Raw genomic sequence first — 10,392 nt, 5'->3', positions numbered from 1 at the left:
AGGGTTTCTTATGGATACATTGTAGTAAACTAAAACTTTTTATATTTAGATAAATAAACTCACATGTGTGTAGAAAAGTTAAACCAGGCATAGTTCAAACATGATGAGTGTTTACATGGAACAATGGGAAGAAAAGAATTGGCCAAAGTAGCAGGTTCCATCCCAAATCATGTATATTCTGGTAAGATAATGTCATTAAAAAATGCTGCATGTGCAAGTAGATTTAGACTCTTTTGTGGTATTAGTTACCAAAGCCTTAGCAAAAGATCCTTTAAGACCTTTAGGTGACAGAATTGCCCTCCACCTCGCTGACTTGTTGCTACGGCACATAACCCAAAATGGAACTGCATGTTCAGCCAGCCTCTAACAGCACTGCTGGTGTAGTGGTATCATGCAGGATTCCCATTCTTGTGACCTGTGTTCAATTCCCAGGCAGTGCAGGAATGTTTATGTGTCCTCTACTTTAGACAAACAGTATAAAGTAAACTATGATTTCTAAGACTGAATGCATGCAATGTCATGCAAAATGCATCACATCCTCAGAAAATCTCATGTTATTGTCTAAGTACCATCCATGTCTGATAGAGTGACCAGGTTTCTTTGATTCACATTTTCACTCTCCTCCTCCTGCATTAGTGCTGATGTAGAGCTTTTGTCTGACTGGCTGCTCCAGCTGTTCAGGAGAATACTGCAGATTTATAAAAGGAAATAGACCAGTAACACTCTTCTTTGGCACTAGTTGCCAAGGCCTTGGGAAAAGATCATTTAGGACCTTCATTTGACAGAATTGCCCTCCACCTCGCTGACTTGTTTCTACAGCACATAACCCGAAAGGCAAGATATGTGGCTAACCCAGGACCGCACTGTTAGTGTAGTGATATCATACAAGCTTTCCGTTCTTGTGACCTGTGTTTAATTTCCAGGCAGTGCAAAGACTGTTATGCCACCTCTAATTTAGACTAACATCCTGAAGTAAACTATGATTTCTAAGACTAAATCATGTCAAGTGCGTCACATCCTCAGAAAGTCTCGTGTTGATGTCCAAGTACAGTACATGACCAGGTTACTTTGCTTCACGTTTTCGCTCTCCTCCTCCTGCATCGGTGCTGATGTAGAGTTTTTGTCTGACTGGCTGCTTCAATTGTTCAGGAGAATACTGCAGTGGCTACTTGAGCCGTAATAGCAAATATAAGTGGATGTGGGTATATGATGATGTTACCAGCCGTGTGCAGTGACCATTGTATGCTGAGACCTTTAGCTGATTGGTGCACTGTTAGTGTAGTGGTATCATATAAGATTCTCAGGCAGTGTGCTATATCTCACCTCTAGCCCTTCTCTGCAGCTCGTGTCTTTAATAATTCTATCCTAACTGATCATCTAGCGAGATAATGTCACAGAAATAAAAACTGTAAGTAGATTTATAAAAGGAAAAAGACAAGACTCTGCTGTGGCACTAGTTACCAAGGCCTGAGCAAAAGATGCTTTAAGACCTTTAGGTAACAGAAAAATGCAACTACATATGTGGCCAGCTTGCAACAGCACTGCTAGTGTAGTGGTATCATGCAAGACTCCCATTCTTGTGACCTGGGTTCAATTCCCAGGCAGTGCACATAAATCTTATGTGTCCTCTACTTCAGACTTACATCATAAAGTAAACTATGAGTTCTAAGACTGCTCAGTGGGCCATGCCAAATGCATCACATAGCAACAGGACGTTTGGGTTGCTAAATTAGCTGTCTCTAAAGTTAAAGAAAGTTCACCATTGATCAGTCTTCAACTTTAAAGAGACCATCTTACACCTCTTTGATGGTAGCCATTCTGCAACTCTCTGTGAATGGTACTCATGGCCATTGATCAATGGTCATGACAGTTTGCATATTAATGATCATGAAATTGACCTCACGACCCATTATTAGTCAGTGTTGCCATTTTAACTCATTCTGCAAGCATACTATTTATAACCTGGGATACATGCAGGCAGCTGAGACTGAATGAGACACTTGGATGAGTGTTGAAACGTTTGTCCCTGAAAATGCAACATCCAGATGATCAGAATCAACCTTCTGGGATTATGGGAGTTCTTATAGTTTAAAAAAAACAAAAAACTAAAGGAGTATCTTGGATAAGAGGTGAAACGTCTTAAAAAACTCAAAGAAGTCCAATTTCCTTCTTTCAAGCTTAAGACTGTTAGTGAATGCATCCAAAAATCCCATTATTGTGACCTGGGTTTTATTCCCAAAACTTCAGAAATCTTTAGACCTTTGTCTACTACTACTGCATATACTTGTGCGTCAGTCTGCATTGCTAGTGTAATGATATCATACAAGACTCCCATTCCTGTGACCTGGGTTTAATTCCCTGGCAGTGCTTTAAGTTACATTTTACGCTTCTTCAAATGCATTTAAGAGTTCAGCATATACAGCTGCTATGCATCTGTAAAGTCAAAGGTTATTAATGTGGCTGAGACACTATTCTCTAGACTTTATGCCTCACATCCTCACAAAGGTGGTACAAGGCAACACGGCCTTGGCAGCAGATGTCTTAAGACCTTTAGGTTGCAAAATGGCCTCCATCAGTCAGACTTTTTTTTCCAGCACATACTACAATCACTTGGCCAGACTGAGAACAGAGAATTTGGAGGCTACAATCACCTGGGAAATGTTGGTCTCCTCTAAAAGGTGTAGTCCCTTTCTAAAAGAAGGCTAGAAATGCATTTGCTTGGGGTGCGCTGCAGAAGCATTTAGCTGGGTGCCACATGTCAAAGTAACATTCACATGAATGTTTGGAGCCAAGGTTTCCAAGCAAAAAATTGCAGAGAGCTTTATGCTGCATAATACTGCAACATACTGTCTTTACCAGACTATCTTGTTACCTGGTCTATGGTCCAATATAGACACAAAAGTCCCATTCGAATGACCTGTGCTCAATTCCAAGGCAGGCAGTAAGTGATGCCTTTAGTTCCTGATTTCCTCATGTGGTGTTTAAGAGTCCACCACTATCCTTCAAACAGATCAGCTGCTCTGTATGTGTATAATAAAAAAGTGATTCATGGGAGTGAGCCACTGATCCATAGACCATATCTGATGCATGCCAAATGCCCAACGTCCTCAGAAAGTCACTGTTCAGTGTCTAAGTACAAGTCTCTTTTAGATTTCTTTGGTTCTGGATTTGATGACGTCTCCTATAGCACCCCTTATTTAGATAGTCCAAGCACATGCCATCCAAGACTTTACTATATATGTTGACTTTGGTGGTGTTTGAGCTCCCTTTTAGTAGTGGTTACCACTTTCACGAAATTATATGCACCTGCTGTGGACCTGGAAAAATAAAATGTCACGTATGCTAAATGGTTAATGATTCATCACAACAGCCAGTCATGCAGCACTGCTGGTGTAGTGGCATCATACAAGATTCCCATTCTTGTGACCTGGGTTCAATTCCCAGGCAGTGCAGAAAGTGGTTTGCTTATTTCATGTGACTTCATTCTGGGTTCTGCAGGAGATGATATGTCTTTTAGTGAGATACTGAACTCTAAAAGTGTCCCAGATGAATCACTGGAACCCGCTTTATGTGCATAAAAAGCATTACACAGACTTGGAGTTGATGTCAAACAACCCTGACCTGTCAAAGAATCAACTCCACGAGTCATCTGAAAGTGTTTTGTGTAGGTTCTTTAGGTCTTATTGGTTGCATTGTGTGCCTTCATTGTTTTTCTAGTGTACTGATGCTTTGGCGCCAACACCCTGAAATTGTCTTAACTCTGGATTGTGGCAGGGAGCATTAGTCTGTTGAAAAAAGAACATACTGCTGCCATGACGGGATGTAAACTGTCTGCAGCAGTGTTTAGGTTGGTGATATGCGCCAAAATAACATTCACATAAGTGCCAGAGTCTACGGTTTCCCAGCAAAACACCGTGGACAGCACTGTACCGCCTTCTTCCTCCCACAGTGCCATCTCTCACTGTCCAACTTCAAGAACTTGTTGTTCACTCGCTGTCTCATACATCCCATCCTTGACAGTTGCTATTGTTACATCTCTGTTGCTCACTTCACCTTTCAGTGGTTTCTGTGTTGTAGTTCACTGGTGTAGAACTGGATGAAGTAATTAGAATAAAAATCGGACAGTGTTATCAGAGTTGAAATAATTTGGTAACGTATAACAAGCTGCTGTAAAAATAGCAAAACCTCACTGACACAACTAAGCAGTTCAATTGAGCTGAAAAGCAACGAATGATTTTTCCATTCCCAGAAAAGGTTACTGTCCTCTGTGACGAACCGATGATTAAACTGCGGTGAACACATAATTTCTCAGTTAAAGTCTTGTTTTCTGGACTCAATATGCGATCACCAATGAAAAAGGTTATGAATCATCCATTTCTGCCCTCTCGTAATTGTTTCTGTAACCTCTTATTTCTGCACTTCTGCAAATTCCATCCCCTTTTCCTGTTTTGCTTTAAAGAACACCCAGTTAAACAGCTCTATGCCAAACCAACACAACCAATATTACCAGACCAACATCTGCCGTCTCACAGCCCAGCCTTTGGTTTTGATTAAAGTCACACATATTTGCACAATGTGTTTTGGCATGAGCACAGAGGGCCCCCAGTTTCAACCCTGTTGTCTCTTCTTTAGGCTGCAGCTTCAGTCACTCTCTAAGCTCCGGGTTGTCCTTTGGAGGTAAGGCACGACCTACCATGAATTTAAACCGCTCCCTGCTCTTTCTTCTCAGCTTAAACTGCAGTGGCTCCTCACTCTGAGAGGTGACTATAGACGTTTTTGCAAACTAAGAAAAAAGGTTGTCACCATCACAGCGCTAACGCTAGCACTAACAGAAAAATCCTTCAAAGATCTGGCATCTTGAGTTTGAAAACCTTAAGGCCCTACTGGTTTAAGTGAGTCTCAGGCTAGACTCGGGAATACTAAAGCTTTTTTAATATTATGTTTTTCAGTAATGCCTCAGGCCAACCTTTTAAAGGGTGTGGCAGTGTTATGCCCAATGCATTATTTACTTTGCGACTTGGTATCTCATATGTGACCTGGAACACTTTCAGCAGCTGACAGTGGATTACTGGCACCTACTGGAAGTCATTTTAAAAAAAAACCTATAACCCACCCACCCACACACTCGCTCGGTCACTTATTTTTCCTTCATTTTACTTTCTAGACTGTTTTCCAAGTTGCACTTTGTGACTCCACTGCAGTTGCATCTCCCCAAGCATACAATCTGATGGCAAACAGATGTTGATTCAGCAGCTGTTTAAATACAGCGACACAATTAAAGCTACGATAACGTGTGAAGGCTGAGTTGTTACCTACTCTGTGTTGTGGCAGGAAAGAAACATCTTCCTTGCGAGAGAGTTCACAAGGGAGCTTAAAACCTCCCCGATATTCTGGTTTTGAAGGCGTGTGGGAAAAGATTTCATTTGGCTTTCATGTTTTTTTAAGCCTGCTCATCAGTCAACCATAAAAAATATTTGTTTAATATTCTGCTCATCTCACAGTGCTCAAACCAGAGCAGTGGGAAACAACAATAGAAAATACAGGAAACATGACTAGTGATGGAATTGCTTACATACATATATGTGTGTGTGTGTGTGTGTGTGTGTGTGTGTGTGTGTGTGTGTGTGTGAAACTAGCCATAGTGCATGTTTATCACAGCTGTCAGATTAACACAAAAAAATTAAAAGCATTAGAAAATCTCAAATGGGCTTGTTCCTAATACAAATTAAAATTTCATGTATGATGCACCACCTTTGTCCTGCAATTAAATCATTTATTATTATTTAAAAAAACAGTTGTCCAAGTTATTCAAACTTCAGGTTAAAAGAAACGTGCGCCACACATAGAACAAAACAGTGTTTCAACAGTAAAAAGTTGAATAAAGTTTTACCAGGATCAAAGAACAGTTTTCCCAGAGGTTTGCAGGATGCAGGCCAGAAAGGGAACAATCCAGTCAGTCTGAACTACACCCCCCAAATCTATCCCTCAGTCAGCATCTACCCAGGATGAAAGGCTTGCCTCGTGTCTCTAATCTAAGCTTCCTCATCTCTTTCTCTTTCTGTGACGCTGAAATCAATCTCAGTACGTCACACTGAAGGATTTACCAGTGTCTAAAATTAATCTGGAGGACAAAAGCAGGAGGAGAGAAGAGAGAGAAGGATTGAGGAGTTTTTTAGCTTCAGTTAAAGGGGAATATTCCCTTCTACTCTTCACCCTTTTGTGTGTGTGTGATTAAAAAAGAGAACCTTGTTACCTCTGAGATCATAAAATACAGCAGTAATAACTCTTTATGATCCAGCTGTGCCAAATGTCATATTTAACTGACACCACTTTAAAGTGGCAGCTCTCTGGAATTTCGAGATTGTCCTCCTTGAATAAAATGATAACTTGTTGTGCATCTCTAACGGTAGGAACTAAGAGGCAAGGCAAAGAGGCGAGGATAAGAATCGAGGATGTACAAAGTGATAAATGAGAAATGGGCCTTAGGATGGCACGGCAGGATAAAAACATTAATGTTATCCCCCCTCAGCTGCTCTGTAAGATTAGCTCGCTGCTCTGCAGACCTCTGATAAGTTTTACTGCTGGTCATTTCGTATGATATGCTTCATTGAGAAGAATCAAAAACATGTCAGTGATATTGTGTCTGTGAAGGTTCTCAGTCATCCAGGTCATCGTAGTCAAAGGAGCTTGCAAAGAAAAGCGTCTGGACTACTTTAAGTTGCTTGAAGACGTTTCACCTCTCATCCGAGAAGCTTCTTCAGTTCTAAGGTCAAATGGCGGCGAGTCCCAGATTTATACCCAGTGGGAGTGTCCCCCCAAAGAGGGACAAAAGGTCAGTGATATTGGTTTCTCACCTGATTTTAATGACAATGAAGGTAAAGTCGTTAACCTGTTAGATCATGTGTAAGTAAGAGCTCTGCCCCTATGTTTCCCTGTCTGCTCGTCTCTCTGTCTACGAGTCTATGTCTGAGTGATTCTCATGTCCCAGTTGTAGTGACTTCCTCCTTTGTTTTGACAACTGATCTTCCTTGTTTCCTTGTTGTTTTGCTTTCTTTGTCTCTCCATCTCTGCTATTTTTTTTAACTCTTCTCACATGTGTCTCGTCTTGTCTTTGTTTACTCTCCAGTTGCTTCCTCCTCTTCCCCTGAGTTTTTCCTTGAGCTTTAGTTTCCTCTGTTGTGTTCCTGCTTTCTGGCTGCACTTAGTCTTTGGACTATATTTTGGACTCAGCCCGCTCTTCCTCAGCAGCGCCCTTTGTTGTTTACACCCACTAGCAAGTTCATTAAAGAACCTGTTTTTTTGCAACCTCCCTCCTTGCCTCTGTGTTGTCTTGCATTTGGATCCTCGCTTTGAACTGACAGTAAACGATAATGGGTTATGATCCAGGTTTCCAGGCCATGCGAGACAAAACATTTCCTGAATACAGACCAATGGGTGATGTCAAAGCTCGCTACATTAATCTTTATATACAGTGGCACTGAAACGCATTTCATTTTGGTGAAATTTACCCAAAGCCATCGCATTTCTTCCCATTAAAATGTCACAAGACAAACCCCTTCTGCAGCCTTCTGCCCCTGCAGTGGTTGCCATGCCTCCCCACTCTGATGCAGGGTCATGTGAGAGACCGGGAAGTCAGATTGATTAAACAAGCTGCCGGGATAATGTGATCATGTATCAGTCAGCCCACACGTTTAGCTCCATAATTCTTTCTCCATGGCAGCCTGTCTCCTCTCCAGCTTTGGCCTTTTGAAGTTTCACAAATCCACCCCCTCCTCCTCACCAAGCCTTCTCCTCTTCCTCCTCCTCCTCTTCCATTCCTCCATTCATCCTCCTCCATCATCTTCACCCTGTGTGTCCCTCTGTCCATCGTGGCTTCCAGCTCCCCTTCACCCTTAATAACTACTCTCACCCTGTCTATCCTGACCTCCAGCGTTCCTGCGGCCTCGATGACTCCCCACACCTCCTCCATCCACCCCCCTCTTGCTGCTTCTTCCCATCATTAGGCATTTTAACCCAATCCCTTCTCCTCCTCTATTAGTTGGCTCTGTAGCTGTTGCTTTGCTAATGGCACTCCAAGGGAGCACGGCGATAATACTGTTGGCTTTAATTAAAGACATTAAAGGCCTGGAAAGTCACAGAGCCCCCGGGATGATATGTTCTGTTCTCACACCTCCCGAAATACTTCTCTCTTCTCTTCTCCATCACTTTTTTCTTCTCTTTCCTTTGCTATTGCTCATTTGATTCTTTTATTTTTGCACTGAATCTCGAGCTCCCTCATTTCCCCTACAGCTACTATCTCTTCCTTCCTGTTTCAGTTTCTTTTGCTGTTCATTCATTTTACTTTCCCTTCTTCCCAGTATCCCTTTGCTTCTCTTCCATTAAGTCCTTTTTTCCTCGCCATCTTTACCTTTTCATGTCTTTCTTCCCGTGACTACCTGCAGCACGCTCTTGGCACACAGCTCGTAGATGGCTTCATTAGCGTTGATGCTTAGGACGTTGTTTACCGGTAATTAGTGTTTTCCTTGTGAGTTTGGTTCACATCACAAGACTGTTGTCGATTTTCAAGAAACCAGTACGGCTCCATGGTCTTGTCAGAAGGCGAGCACTGATACCTTAAATTTAAAAACAGAGCACAGGTACTGCGTGACTTCTGTAGATTTTGTTTGTTTGTGCATGTCTTCGTGTTTGGATTACCTGGATTTCCTAATGCATTTATAATCCAAACCAAATAGCTTCAAGTTAGTTCTCCCAAAGCTCTCAAATATAGTGCTGAAAATAAAAAACTACTCAGGACCTCAGACTGGATTAAAGTATCTCCACAAATTCACCATCTCAGCTGGTTAAATTTCATTTCCAGAGTGCCTGCTAGCTTTAGTGCATGCTATTCATACAATACATGGAGCAGCATTGTGTGCTTTAATGCTACCTCCTTCAAATTTCTGCGTGCGTGTGCTTGTATTAATAGAAGACGTGGACATTCAGCTACAAACTAATAGCAACTGTATCTCACACACACATAGAGCCACGTGCACACATCCACATGCACACACCCCTTTATAGGGAAAGTTGTGCACTTCAAGGCATTGATTAGTCTGGCTGTTGGTGCTTCCCTGCATCTCCATTTAGCCATTATTGGAGGCACATCTGCTCTTTATGAGCCGAGTCCTGTTTATATCCCCATCATACACAATGCAAATACACACACACAAACACACAGGGACATACAACACCTTGGCAGATCTGGAAACAGGCGCGAATGCAAGTACACACACAGACAATCCCAGAAGCGAACTCATGCATGTCAACATCTACATGGACGCACATGCATTTGCATACACACACACCTCAAGGAGAATCACAATGGGAGCGAGGCACTTTCCGATCATCTCACATCAGCTCAACACCCCCCCATAAATAGAAAAACTGGCTCAGCACCGCAGGGAAGAAAACAACATTTGGAGAACAGATTAAAGTGGGGGTTTCTGAGCGTGGAGGTGAGCACATGAGCACATGTGTGGCGTTGTTTTATATATTGTGTATTACATTGCGTAAGGACATTCTAGTGAGGCTCATGGGTCATATGAGGATGAAACTTTTTCTTTCCTCAATGCACTGTACATTTTGTGTCGGCCTGCAAACGCATGTCTGGATGTGTTAAACTACTTGTATCAGTGTTATCGTGTGTGTGTGTGTGTGTGTGTGTGTGTGTGTGTGTGTGTGTGTGTGAGAGAGAGAGAGACAGAGAGAGAGGGAGTGAGTGAGTGTCTTGGAATAAGGAAGACTGAGTCACCCTCTGGCTTGCCATCTTTATCCCTGGCACCCCTTTCTCTGTTTAGCCCTGCAGCAGTGACGATGAGAAGTCCTCTCAATTCAATCAAACAACATGAAGGGAAAACCAAAGAAAAAAGAAAAAAAAAAACACAGAAAACAATTAACTTTGACAGAGAAAGGAGCAATGAGGGGAGCCTTGGAGTTTAGGTGGAATTGGAGAAGGGATCAAGGGAGTAAATAAAGAAAGGTTAAAAGAGGGATATAAAAGAGATGGAAAGAAAGTAAGCACACTTAGAAATATGTTCAGTGGTTTAAGCCAAATGCTCAGAAAGCAAATTTAATATATTCTGAGTACCGTCACATGGTCACACACCACTTTGCTATATTTGGAGCCATAAAGGTGCTCATGGGAAAAGGTAAAAAATACAGAAGTCGTTACAATTATTTGCATGCAAACACAAATGTTCCTCAGAGCTACATTTTGCAATGAACACCTGCAACTCTGTAAATGGTCTTCTGAGTAACAAACCCTCTAATCCTCTTTCCATAATTATCTTTACACAGAATGTGTGATAGAGTTAACGGGGTTTGCAATTTGCCAGGATACTCCTTGAACATAAC

At 41.9% G+C, this 10,392-nt stretch overlaps 3 non-coding genes across 3 annotated transcripts; all 3 read left to right on the top strand.

Annotated features, from left to right (window-relative positions):
- The first annotated feature begins 369 nt into the window (after positions 1 to 369).
- Positions 370 to 440, top strand: trnag-ccc (transfer RNA glycine (anticodon CCC)). The gene has a single exon. It is a non-coding gene; the product is annotated as a tRNA-Gly (tRNA).
- Positions 441 to 1,538: 1,098 nt separating this feature from the next.
- On the top strand, positions 1,539 to 1,609 carry trnag-ccc (transfer RNA glycine (anticodon CCC)). The gene has a single exon. It is a non-coding gene; the product is annotated as a tRNA-Gly (tRNA).
- A 1,772-nt stretch (positions 1,610 to 3,381) lies between these two features.
- trnag-ccc (transfer RNA glycine (anticodon CCC)) lies at positions 3,382 to 3,452 on the top strand. Its single transcript has one exon. It is a non-coding gene; the product is annotated as a tRNA-Gly (tRNA).
- Positions 3,453 to 10,392: the final 6,940 nt, after the last annotated feature.

Source organism: Copadichromis virginalis, linkage group LG22 (genome assembly GCF_057382275.1).
Source record: "Copadichromis virginalis isolate Kocher_CV1m ecotype Utaka linkage group LG22, C_Virginalis_male_GT1.1, whole genome shotgun sequence".
Taxonomy (NCBI): Eukaryota; Metazoa; Chordata; class Actinopteri; order Cichliformes; family Cichlidae; genus Copadichromis; species Copadichromis virginalis.
The sequence above is the reverse complement of the archived record's forward strand: the minus strand, read 5'-3'. Positions and strand labels throughout refer to the sequence as shown.